The 14,201-nt window shown below is 33.1% G+C and overlaps 1 pseudogene; it reads right to left on the reverse strand.

Moving 5' to 3' along the window:
• Window positions 1-741: 741 nt before the first annotated feature.
• LOC120204905 lies at window positions 742-4,512 on the reverse strand (annotated as a pseudogene).
• Window positions 4,513-14,201: the final 9,689 nt, after the last annotated feature.

Here is a 14,201-nt window from a genome sequence, read left to right on the forward strand (position 1 = left end):
ATATTTTATATTTAAAATTTAAATAACTTTTTAGGTTGTTCTAAGAAAATCAAATAAAAATTGATATTTTTATAAAAAATAATTAAATCTCAAATTTTCTAAACTATCAATTAAACAATTATGTGACAACATCATCTAAAATATCAATTAAACAATTGTGTGACAACATTATAGTACCACATCATCAATGTTGATCATTACATCAATATCATAGTCTATAGAAATGGACAAAATGTATGAACATGATTAATTTCGACCCGACCAAACACTATAAGTGCGATTTTTTATTTTGGGTTCAAGGTAGAGTGAGGCAGGTTGTGCGATAGAGAGGATTTGGGTTAAGACAGGAGTCTAAAAAAATTCACAAACTCAACTCAATCGAATATAAATTATTAAATTACTCTTCATATTTATATTAGTTTGGCTTAATATCAAAATAAGTGCCAAAATCTTACCTAAATTTTCAAATCTATTTTTTGATCGTTGCAAACATTTCATTCGGGCCACATTAGTTTTCCGTTAAATGACAGAATCTAATTGTATTATTTCTCTAAAATTTTAAAATAATTTTCAACATTTATATTTCTCTGAGAATATTCTGGCTGGATTATTTGGCCAACGTTCCAGTGAAATAATGCATATAAATTAAATACAACGATCTGGTGACGTCGAGCCATGAAGTGATCTAGGAAAGTTACGTTTTAAGATAAACATTGTCCATGAAAACTAGCATGAAAGACAGAAGTGAAGTGAGGTATTGGGTCTAAATTGAAATCAAAAGCAACACAAACACTTAAATTCTGAAGTGCAGTCACGGCTAATTTTACCCAACAAACATAGCAAAACTTGACTCAAAATGGAGATGAACATAGCATCGCATGAAACGCAATAAATTAAGCTTTCAAAACAAACCAGAAAAAGTTGTTCAACGATAACTCTTCTGGAACCTTGCCCTAGCACCTCTTCCACCGAACTTCTTGGGCTCGCACCTTCTGGGATCAGCCACCAGCAATGTCCTATCGTACCTGACCAAGATATCCTTGATCTCTTTCTTACTTTTCTCATCGACATACTTTTGGTAAAAGCGAAGAGGGCTTTAGCAATGCTTTGACGGATGGCGTAGATTTGAGATGTGTGACCTCCGCCCATGACACGGATCCTCATGTCGACTCCGGCGAATCGTTAGCGGCCGAGGAGGATTGGCTCGACGGCCTTGAAACGGAGGATCTCCGGCTCAACAAGCTCGATAAGACAACCGTTAATCTTGATAAGTCCACGGCCTCGCTTGTAGTAGGTTACCCCGACCGCTGTCTTCTAGCGGCCGAAGCATTGTACGGACTCGATTGGTGCTCTTTCCGCCTTTTTTCTGTTGCTGAAAACCCTAGGGAATGAAAACGGGAGCGTGCTTTAAAGTATTTATATTATAGTTTGGATTAGGGTTTCTGCTGGTTTCTGAAACGGCTAGGAACAGCCCAAGATTTTAATTTGGGGCTATGATTCGACCGGGTTCAGTAGGTCCAATTTGAAGACGTTTGAACTGAAGTCAGGCTTTGGAGTCCAAATACTTTATTTAAGGCTCAGATGTTTCAGTTTGTCATGCAAATCACATTAATATATGCACAATCCCAGAGTTGATCTTCAATTGGACGAATTTAATTTAAATTTTCGGACAAAATTAGATACGTGTAAAGTATACTATTGATTTCTCGATTATAAGATGTTGTTTTGTTGAGTCCTCAACTATTAAAAGTTATATAGTCCCTCAAGTGTAGGACAATGTTTTGTTAGTCCCTTAACTATTAAAAGTTACAAAATGATTATCCGGCTATTCATGTGTTTGAAACTCTTCATTTTTCATTAAATATTAGTTATTGTGTAAGTTGAATGTTAATTTACTAACCAAAATATTATAAACTCTTATTTTAATGATATATCAACATTGTTGTTGCTTTCAACATTGGCTCGACGTCATAATATAAGAAAAAGTCGATCCACAAAATAAAGCTCAAACTGTTATAGGATCAGATTTTTCATATCTCTTAGACTAATGCCAAATTTTAATTAAAAAAATAAGTTTAGAATATAAATAGTTGGATACTATTTTATAATTTTTAATAATCAGGAAACTCAAAATAATTTCTATAATTAAAAGATTATCTTATAAGTTCTAATAGTTAAAATACTTAACGAAACAATATTTTGTTATCCAGAAATTATTTGTGTATTTTGCACAATATTTTGTTAAAATACTTAACGAAACTCTTCCTTTAGTAAAATGGTGTTGATGATAGAAGTCACCATTTCCTACAGTAACCCAAGCATTTACTTCTTTTCCCTTTTTTTTTATTTTATAAAATATGCCTAACAAAGCATCAGAACATCAAAAGCTGCAAAACAACCCCTTCAATTCAAACTCAAAAGTGCTAAAGAAATAAATAACCTTCTTCATCCTTTTTTTTCGGTTCATACCTATTGGAAAAAACGTGATAAATTGAAAACTTCGAAACATATTTTCACTAGCAAAATAGAGTTTTAGCGGCGCTTTTTTAGTCCTATAGTGGTGTTTTTAAGCGCCGCTAAAAGAACTTGCGACGATAAGAAAATTGCCGCAAGAAGCGCCGGTCATATCAGCGTAACTAAAGTTAGCGGCGTTTGAGAACAAAAAATGCAGCGATAGGTGATATTTAGCGGCGTTTTTGGAATAATGCTGCAAAAGGTCGATATCTATAACGTATTTTGGAACAAACGCCACAAAAGGTCAATATCTATAGCGACGTTTTTGGAACAAACGCCGCAAAAAGTTAGATCTATAGCAGCGTTTTTGGATACAAACGCTGCAAAAGGTCATATCTATAGCGGCGTTTTTGGATACAAATGCCGCTAATCACCTTCCTTTAGCTAAGGTTAATTGATTTTGCATATTTAATTTCTGCTCTACATCACCTAAATTTAATATCATATAGCTTTATCTAATTAACAACAACCATACATTTTAATTAAGACACAAGTTATGCAGAGAAATACTTAACAACAAAATAAATTAAAATTTATAAACATTAAAATTAAATGTAATGTAGTTTGATATTGCTCTCTAGAATTTAGTCTATACATTGCTTGAAAGAAGGAGAAGGAACTTGAAAGAAAGTCATCAACACACATAGAGAAGCACATTAAAATTTATACAAGTTGTTACAAAATTAGATTCACCTCTATACATTTACCGGTAAAAAGAAAAAGGGGAACTTGAAAGAAAGAAAGTTGCCTCCATACCCGTATGTGACATACGGCTCCACTTTCTGCAGCATCTCCATCACACCCTCAGTTGCCTTCACAAAGACACCACTGAAAACTTTCCTCAATCTCAGCCTGTACAAGGTGTTCCTAGTTTTTGGATGAATATCATTTTTGATGCAACAAAGGGGAAAAAATCAGACTGAAAATTTTGGAAGCAAAATATTGAACAAGAACAAGATGCAAAAGGTCATCAACCCTTGTATACGTATGATGAAAAGTAAATTAATTGACCTCAGTTTTGGTATCATCGAGCAACTTCTATGCTGCCGTACTACCATACTATAACATTTCAAGCATCACATAAGAGCAGTCTTATGAAGCAACATTGTCATAGATGTCTAGTGACTTATTGACAACATAGATTTTTTATAGGATGTTAAGTTGTACATTTAGCTAGTTGACCAACCATAAGCATTTTCTTTCCTCAACTTAACCAGATTATATTGAACAAGAACAGCGATGGCAAAAGCTAACCTCAGTCAAACAGCTCACCCAAATCAATACTAGACCCTATTTAAGCCAACAGATCTCCATCTCTAGCAGAGGGGAGGGCAACAAAAAATAAAAATCAAAAAGAGAGAGAAAGGACCTGCTCAGTGAAGTAAACAACCCAAGGTGGATTTGCCTAAAACCAAAATGACTCCTTAAACCTAGAGACAAAATCATCGGTTAGTTTTGGACCTTAATGCTCCAGCTATATTTGATCTTAGAGGTATAAATTTATGACCATACAACCTTCAATACTTTGAGCAGTTTCACCTACCATATTCATCAATAGGAGCACCATAATCGTAACTAGTAATAGAAGGGCCCACCGGAAGTACGGCCAAAGTTTGTCCCACTTTTCAGTCCAAATTTGTTAGGGGAATTTGGTTTATAGCCATCACAGTAATAATTATTGCAGGTATCAATAGAGAACAAAGAAGACAAACAAAGAAGGTAAAGCATAATTAAAGAAAAACACAAATTTGTTGTTTCAGATATCAATGTTGTAAACAAAATAGAAATTTAAAAACAAGAAAGCAAGCATCTTCCATGATTGGATATGCACAAGCATTACAAAGAAAACCAAAGCATTAAAGGTAAGGACCTTACTATATCACCCGGAGCATCAGTTTGCTTGCACATCACCCATGGAACCCCAGCACCAAGTCCCAAAGCCATGCTAGCAGCCCACTTGACATACTCTTTCCCCTTCTGACCATATGAACCCTCCATATGCCATATTCATTCTCAATCTGATAAAATTTTATCCGAGTTAAAGAATCTATTGGAAAGAGAAATTCTTGTCCCAATCTTGGATGCACATGGATTTGAGAGAGAATTAGAATCAAAATGAGTTTTATTACTGTATAATATTAAAGAGGTAAAATGGCCACTAGAATAACTAAGACACCATATTTTCGGCTAAGACATTTTCTTTCAAGGACAAACAACTAATTTAGTCCCATAGAAATGGATAGTTATTTATTTTGATATGTGTGCTTGCATTAGGTTTAAATACTATTTTATTCCCTAAAAATAATGTTTAAGCTTTCTATTCTACATGGAAATCAACCATGTGTTTACACAAACACAAAATCAGTAACGAATTATAAAAATGAGCAAACATATAAATTTATTAGAGTCTTTACAGATACAATATATTCAACTAAGTGCAAAGTTGTTCTAACGAGTTGATAATAAATAAACACTTTTGTTTCCTGGTAAATTACCTTACAGTAACCGATATGTTAACCACTGCTTAGAAAGTAGTCTTGAGAGAAAAATAACACTAGACATAGCATTGTGGCAGTAGTTGAGAATCATACATTATTAAATGAATTATCTGATATCTAAATTACATGTAGGGACTACCTGCATCTTTTTCTTCAAGAATCAAGATAGGATTTTCTTCCGTATAAAGAGTTCAAATTTAGTTTAAACAATGGCTAGAGTGACAATTTGACTCTAGATAGGATTTCCATCTATGACAATGATGAACCAAATCATATGTATACATCCATATCAAATAAAATAATAAATATCCAAAATCCATGTTAGGCTCACGAGTTGCTCGATTCAACCGTTAATGATAAACAAACTTGACTCAATTGATTACTCTTACCACCCAGAATTTTGCTCGAGCCCAGTTAGGAAAAAATCAAGATATAAAAAGACTTAATTAGAATTATCATTACCCAAAAGAAGAACTTGAAACTTGACTCTAAAAGAGTTAAAACACACAACTTTGAAAACATGTAAATAAAATCAAAATCCTTGTTAGGCTCGTGAGTTGCTCAATTCATGTATTAAAGATATTCAAATATGACTCATTTGATCTCTAATTACTCCGATTTAACTCGAACTTCACCTCAAATTCGGAGAAGTTTTGTTTGAGTACTGAACAAGTACTTTCACTCATATGCAGTTATAGACTTACGATCAATACAAGAATGTATACCATTACAGTTAACAGAAGAAATAAAGCAGTAAAGCTTTGAACACAATAATACTTAGAATCAAATCAACAGCCGATTCAGGAAAAAGGAAGCATAATCGACATGCTAAAGAGACATAAAATACCCGATGCAGTAAAGCTTCGAACATTGTCAAATACAATAATCCATAATGCACGCAAAATAGAAAAAGAGTCGAATCTCGAGCTTATTTAAAGAACAAGGAGAAGGAAAGAAGTTCCAACCAACAAAGATTGAAACTTTAGGTTCTAGGGTTCCTACATATTCGGAGAAAGAGGGAAATGGGCAAGAAAATGGTTGGAAATGAGCAAGCTTTACCTTGGAGGGAGAGGGGGTTTGAAATTTTCGAAAATATGAGCTGCTTCCGCTTTTTTTACAGTAGATTTGAAGTTGGCAGTCACTCCTTCCTTTCAAAAACCCTAAAATAGAAGAGACAAAGAGAAAGATTTGTAGTTTGTGAGTTCTTAAAACCCGTGTTGGGAGGGTTTCTAATAAAGCGACGTTTTTTACACAAATACCACAATATATTGAGCTATTACGGCGTTTTTTTTATATAAACGCCACTAAACTATGCGTGTTTAGTGGAGTTTGCTAGAAAAACACCACTATAGATTAACCATATTGCATCGTTTGTATAAAAACGCCACTAAAGTATTATTCTGTTACGGCGTTTGTATAAAAATACTGCTAAAATACTATTATTTTACAGCGTTTGTTGAATAGATGAACCCTATTATGGTATTTTTATACAAACGCCGCTAAAGTATTACTTTTCACGATGTGTGTTGAGAAATGCCACTATAGATGAACCTATTGTGGCGTTTGTATAAAAACGCCGCTAAAGTACTACTCTGTTGCAGCGTTTGTTGGAGAAACGCAATATAGATGAACCCAATTAATAGTAATTGATTATTTCTGATTTTATTCAGATACTAATTAATAGTCTGAATATATTATTTCCAATTCGTCTCCCTTGTGAAACACTATAAATAATGTGTCAACCTACTAGGTTACACACGGTTCAAAAACGTTTTTCCTTCTCTCTTGTTTTTGGTGATATTCTCTAGCAAGATAAAGTTCGTGATCTAGCAAGTTGTCCTACTGTGCGCTGATCATATTGTTGTTGTATTGTGAGAGACATACGACAAAGACATCTCATTCACCAAGGAGTGACCGAAAATCTATCTTAAAAAAATTATGTAGTTTTAAGCCTTTCGGGGTTGGGGACGTACTCGCACGATGTGGGAGACGCGAATGTCCGAACTGGTCAGGGCTTGTGGATATTTTACCTACTATGAACTAAATATTTTCCTAAAGTGATGCTTATCTTTTTTAATATTCTGAATTAAAATAAATATTATGTAATTTCCTTTTAATTTAAATATTAAATATGGTATGTCTTGCAATTCACGAATATATTCGAAATGATACGATGTTAATTGATTTTATTCGGATACTTATTAACAAATGAAATATTTTAAGGCGATTAATTAATTATTTTTATTTTATTAGGTACTAATTAATAGCCGGAATATATTCTTTCCAATTCGTCTCCCTTGTGAAACACTATAAATAATGTGCTAACCTCATAGGTTAAGCACGGTTCAAAAACTTTTTCATTTTCGCTTGTTTTCAGTGATATTCGCTAGCAAGATAAAGTTCATGATCTAGCAAGCTGTACCACTGTGCGCTGATCATATTGTTATTGTATCCTGGGATTCAGGCGACCAAGACATATCGTGTACTAAGGAGCGGCCGAAAATATGTCTTAAGGAAATTACGTAGTTGCAGGCATTTCGGAGTTGGGGGCGTACTCGCACGATGTGAGCAACGCAAATGTTCGGACTGTTCGGGGCTTGTGGATATTTTACCCACTATGAACTAAATATTTTCCTAAATTGATGATTATCTTTTTGAATATTCTGAATTAAAAAGATATTATGTGATTTTCTTTTAATTTAAACATTAATTATGGTATGACTTGCAATTCACGAATATATTCGATATGATACGGTGTTAATTGATTTTATTCGAATACTTATTAACATCCGAAATAAATATAAGGCGGTATTAATTGATTATTTCTGATTTTATTTCGATACTAATTAATATCCCGAATATATTCTTTCCAATTCGTCTCTCTTGTGAAACACTATAAATAATGTGTTAACCTACTAGGTTAAATACGATTCAAAAACCCTTTTCCTTCTCACTTGCTTTCAGTGATATTCTCTAGCAAGATAAAGTTCGTGATCTCGCAAGTTGTACTATTGTGCGCTGATCATATTTTTGTTGTATCCTGGGAGACAGACAACCAAGACATCTCGTGCACCAAGGAGTGGCCGAAAATCTATCTTGAAAAAACTGCATAGTGATAGGCCTCAACTAATTTCAAGTTCAAGACTCTGTTATTATTTGGGTTCTTTACTCTAAACTATTCATTCTACTTTATTAATAAAAAATTCATTTTATTTTATTTTATTTTGTCTCAGATAGTATAACAATATCACATTTAACTTCTTCTTGATAATGGAGCATGAAGGGGGGGAACATGGTATAGCAGTAGGCGGCAGTAAGTGTTTGGAGGGGGGGGGGAAATGGCAGAAGCAACAGCAATGGCAGCAACATGCAGATCGATGACAACATGCAACAAAGAACTCAACTGAAAGTTCAGAAAGAAGACTTCGAATTTATCAACACCAGATGATTTTGGCATCTAAGAGTAAAACTAACCTAATATTTTATTATTGGTGAGAAATTTATAAAACTTTAAAAAGAATAAAAATAGATTTTTAATAAAAAATATAAATAAAATATCTAAAATATATAATTTAAATTTATTGGAGGTGTCCGTCTCCACTTGGCCCCTTGGTCCATCCGTAAAAAAAACTTGTATGTTTTCTTTAGTTTGCTCGTCACTTCTTCACCATTTCTAAAGTGTATAGTTGGATAAAGACAAAAGAGTATCATAGACGATTATTATGTTATTATGGATAATCGACGTCATCAAAAGAAATTTTTGATTGCTATTGTGTCTTGAAATTTTATTTTTAATTTTATTTTATGTTTGAGTTTTCTTTTGTGAACTTTATCCATAAATTTCTCTCTTTGATTGATTACATTATTAAGATTATATATTTTTTTATTTATCATTTTGAGTTTAAAAAAATAGAAGGCTCAATATAAAAAACAGTGCCCAAACTATATATTTTTTCTCATTTAAGTGTCTAATTTTTTTTGGTAAATATGTCAAATATTATAAAAGTCAATATTTTAAGTGTTTAATTCGTCACTACAGTTAAAAATATCAATTATATGACGTGTTGTGTTTATAAAATTTTATTTTTTTTAAAAAAAAACTTAAATATATTTTATTTAAAAAACCTTTTTTTCAAAAATGCCAAAAAGAACCTAAACTTTATCCTTCATGCTTTTCTATCCACTTATTCCTATCTTTAGGCTTCTCATTCTACCTTGATCGGTGGGGGAAATTCCCTTACTGAAAAAGCTCAAGAATGGTTGCTCAGCCCCGACTTCCCTAGGCCTTCGCAGGCTTTGACCAGGCTACTCGCTTTGTTGCAGATTGGGATTTGGCACGCTCAAGGTAAAGAGACAGAAAAGAGGTAGAGGCTCGCGGTTGAAGCAGAGAACCACAGATCTTCCCTCGAGCGGAGAACCCACCCACCAATTAGATTTCATTGTCGATCACCCTTTGCATTGCTGTCGGCCAAATAGTAAATTAGGTTTAAGAGATCTAAATAGGGTATTATGAATTATAAACGTATTTTTTGTAAGGGTAAACTTTTTTTAGTATCAACTATCAGTTTTGATCAATTTTAATATAAAATTTTAAATTTTTAATCACCTACAGTTTAGTTTTTATTTTATTTTAGTACACAATTCAAATTTAATGTTAAATTTTGAAAATAAAGAGTTAACTACGTAATTGATCATTTATGTTGTGTTTTGTCTATTTTCCTCACTAATTAAAAAAGCAATTTATGGTCACTTTCATTTTATTAATTAAGATCGATCACCACAAGTTAACTGTCGTTAAATATTTTTGATGTACATTTGGTTTTTATTATTTATATATTCCCAATTTAGCCTTATTTTTAATAAATTAAGAAAAATATTATCCAATTGAATGATTTACGTGTAGTATCACGTGTCACTAGTATCACGTGTCTTGTCATATTTTATTGTTCGATTGGATTAACTTTATTTTAATTTAATATTTATTATAACTTAATTTAAAATATTTTATTTTACTTTACTTAAATTTATGTTAAATGTTTTGAAGTTAGCCCTCCAACCAAATGGTGACACATGGCATGGCAAGTGGCACCAGTGACATGTGGCATCATTCGATTTGATGATTAAATTTATTTAATTTATTAAAAGTATGACTAAATTGAGAGAATATGTAATAACATATCAAATGTGTGATTATACCAAAATATCACATCACCTAATCTATTAATTGTTATGGCAGTTAACCTGTATTGACCATATCTTAATTAAATAAAAATGAAAGTGACAATATCTTAATTAAATAAAAAAATAAAATTAACCATATATTATGTTTTTTTAAAATCAATGGGAAAAATAGATAAACTCGAACATAAGTAATTAATCATGTAGTAACCTAATAAAAAAAACTAACCCATGTATCAAGCATTAATTGGTTAATTGATTTTTAATAGAATTTTTAACGCCTGTAATGGCATAAACATTTAAAACTTAACTGTTATAATTTAGGCATATATTTTAATCGAAAAATTCAAACACTTAAATAAATAAATAAATATAATTAATCACTTTTCTAGCTAAAATAGAAATATATACTAGGAGTGAGCAAAATTCGACTCGACTCAAAAAAATCAATTTTTTGACTCGATCGATTCGAGAAAACTCAAACTTGAATTAACTTTGAGTTGTAATTTCTAAAACTCAACTCGACTCGAAAAAGTTTTAAATTAAAATCGAGTTATAAAATACAAATTGAATAGTAACTCAAAATTTTCATAATTAATAATTAATTTTCAAGTTTGTGTCTAGTCCATCAACTTTGCATAACATATGTATATGATATATGGAAAAAATATATAAATAATACATATATATATTATATATATATATATTATATATAAATTATAAAAACCATTTAAATTAGATCAAATAATATCATAATATTATAAATATTAAAATTAAATTTTAAACAAAAAACTCAAAAATTAACTCGACTCGAATTTTAAAACTCAATCAACTTGAAAATTTAAGTCAACTTAAATTGTAAAATAATATTTATGAATTCAAATACTTAAAAAAATTTATTTGACTCGGTCAAATGCTGACTCTAAATTATATACTCTGTTTCCTATTCAAACACGCACGTCTAAACTCTAACTCCCGATTAGCTATTAAACGATTATTATCAAATCACAATCTGTTTTTTTTTTTTTTTCTGTAAGTATATGGTCAGGCATTAAGCTTTAAATGGCACGTGCAGTTTTGGCCAAAGTGGCGAAAGCATGTGGCAGATAATTTGTGTCCACTTTCCGGGTGCAGTAATAATTTAAAAATATTTTTTATAGTGACTACACTTATATTAATAACATAAATTTTTAAAATAAATGAATTAATTAAAATTTTAGTATAAATACCGTCCTAATTAATAAAATAAATAAATGTTAAGGTCTTAATTAATTGAAAAAAATATTTTAAGATAAACATAATTTTTTTAAAATAAATACTTTTAATAAATAAAAAATCGCCTCAGTGACCAAAATGCCTTATAATATACGATTTTAACCAACTTTTTCGGATTTGCCAAATGACCAACAAATCGCAATGCGATCGCTAATTCGCAACGCGATCTCCATTATCGCAAATTCGCGTTGCATTTCGCGTTGCGATAGTTGGAAATCGTTGCGATGATCTACAGTGTCGTTGCGATTTTCCTAATTCGCAATGCGAATAAGTAAATCGCAACGCGAATTGGGAAAATCGCAATGCGATACTGACTATCACAATGCGATACTTACTATCGCAATGCGATATACAAAATCGCAACGAGATACTGACTTTCGCAACGCGATTCTGACTTTCGCAACGCGATATACATAATCGCAATGCGATTTTCAAAGCGCCATTAGTATCCTGGCCAAGTATTTTATTTTTAAATTCCAACATGAATATTAATATATTGGAACACTGAACCTCCAGTATATCCCGTAATCGCAACTCATAACCTAAAACCTAAAATCACAACTCAGTCCCATCTCCATCTCTCACTCTCTCACCCATCTCGACGAAATCCGCCCATCTCCGGCGAAATCCGTCTATCTCCATCTCTCATAGCCACCCTCACAATCAGAAAGGAAAATCAACCAAATCAACCAACGAGGGTAGTTTTTTTTAATTATTTTCTTTTGAAATTTTGCATTATTATTAGGTTTTTCATATTGAAATTGATGATAGTTTACTGGTAATTTCATAATAGATAACCATTTCACTTAGATTGCTTATATTAACCTAGAATTGCAACGCGAATGAAAATCGCAACGCGATTTAGTTTCGTGTTGCGATTCTCTCGTTGCGATAGTCAAAATTGCGTTGCGATAGTCATTTTGGAAAATTCTGAACTTTAATCCTTCGTCGTGAAGTTGAACTTGCATTGTCTGGAGTCCAATATCCTTCGTTTTGAAGTTGAAATTGGCTCTGAAATTGAGAAATGTTTGTTGACAACCAGCGGTCCCTTCGTCGTGAAGTTGAACTTGCGTTGTCTGGAGTCCAATATCCTTCGTTGTGAAGTTGAAATTGGCTCTGAATTTGAGAAATATTTGTTGACAACCAGCGGTCCCTTCGTCGTGAAGTTGAACTTGCGTTGTCTGGAGTCCAATATCCTTCGTTGTGTGAAGTTGAAATTGGCTCTGAAATTGAGAGATGTTTGTTGACAACCAGCGGTCCCTTCGTCGTGAAGTTGAACTTGCGTTGTCTGGAGTCCAATATCCTTCGTTGTGAAGTTGAAATTGGCTCTGAAATTGAGAAATGTTTGTTGACAACCAGCGGTCCCTTCGTCGTGAAGTTGAACTTGCGTTGTCTGGAGTCCAATATCCTTCGCTGTGAAGTGAAATTGGCTCTGAAATTGGAAATTGTTTGTTGACAACCAGCGGTCCCTTCGTCGTGAAGTTGAACTTGCGTTGTCTGGAGTCCAATATCCTTCGTTGTGAAGTTGAAATTGGCTCTGAATTTGAGAATGTTTGTTGACAACCAGCGGTCCCTTCGTCGTGAAGTTGAACTTGCGTTGTCTGGAGTCCAATATCCTTCGTTGTGAAGTTGAAATTGGCTCTGAAATTGAGAGATGTTTGTTGACAACCAGCGGTCCCTTCGTCGTGAAGTTGAACTTGCGTTGTCTGGAGTCCAATATCCTTCGTTAAGTTGAAATTGGCTCTGAAATTGAGAGATGTTTGTTGACAACCAGCGGTCCCTTCGTCGTGAAGTTGAACTTGCGTTGTCTGGAGTCCAATATCCTTCGTTGTGAAGTTGAAATTGGCTCTGAAATTGAGAAATATTTGTTGACAACCAGCGGTCCCTTCGTCGTGAAGTTGAACTTGCGTTGTCTGGAGTCCAATATCCTTCGTTGTGAAGTTGAAATTGGCTCTGGGTAAAACCTGCAAAGATATGCATGTATGCGATGGTATGGATGTCATGCTCTTAGGTATACCTAAAATGTATAGGCAACATATGTTATTCTGGGCTCTGGAGAGAAATCTTGATCTCCAGTGGCCTGTCGTTGTTGACTCTTGATTTTGAAAGCTTGAGGTTTCGATCTCTGATCTTGAATTCTTCAAATGTTTAAATCTGATGTGCACATTCTGTTTTTTCTTGATTTGGGAGATACTCCTCAACTAACTCAAGTATGTGCACGAGCCTTGATCGGCTTTTGGGTACCTGTACTTTTCAATGAATCTTTGTATAGTAATATGCGATTATCTTTCATAAAAATAAATAAATCATTAAGTTGAAATCTAATTCAAGATGCTCAAAAGGAATTGGAGGAAAGATGGTCTTTATTCATAAGGGAGGAGAAGAACAAATAATACATGGTAAACATTCTAGAAAACGAATACATGATGATGTGTAAATGAACGTCTTAGATCTCGATAATGTGGGCACTTCTGAGCTGAAAAGTCGTTTGGTTACCTTGAATGCAGCCTTTGCCAAAGGATTTTTGAAAATGCGACAACGTTTGGGAGAGTGCGACATTTCTCCGATTTGTTGATTTTGTAGAAGATTCCTGTGCCGGGATGTTTCCACTGTTAATATCCAAATCGCCCTTTCCGAGTTTTCAACTAGGACTCATCCTTGGTTGCAAGACGCCCTTTGCGGGTTTTCATCTTGAACCCCCTTATTTTCTCTTCTTTTATTCTTTTTTCCTCTTTT

Source organism: Hibiscus syriacus, unplaced genomic scaffold (assembly GCF_006381635.1).
Source record: "Hibiscus syriacus cultivar Baekdansim isolate YM2019G1 unplaced genomic scaffold, ASM638163v2 tig00011761_pilon, whole genome shotgun sequence".
In the NCBI taxonomy this organism is placed as follows: domain Eukaryota; kingdom Viridiplantae; phylum Streptophyta; class Magnoliopsida; order Malvales; family Malvaceae; genus Hibiscus; species Hibiscus syriacus.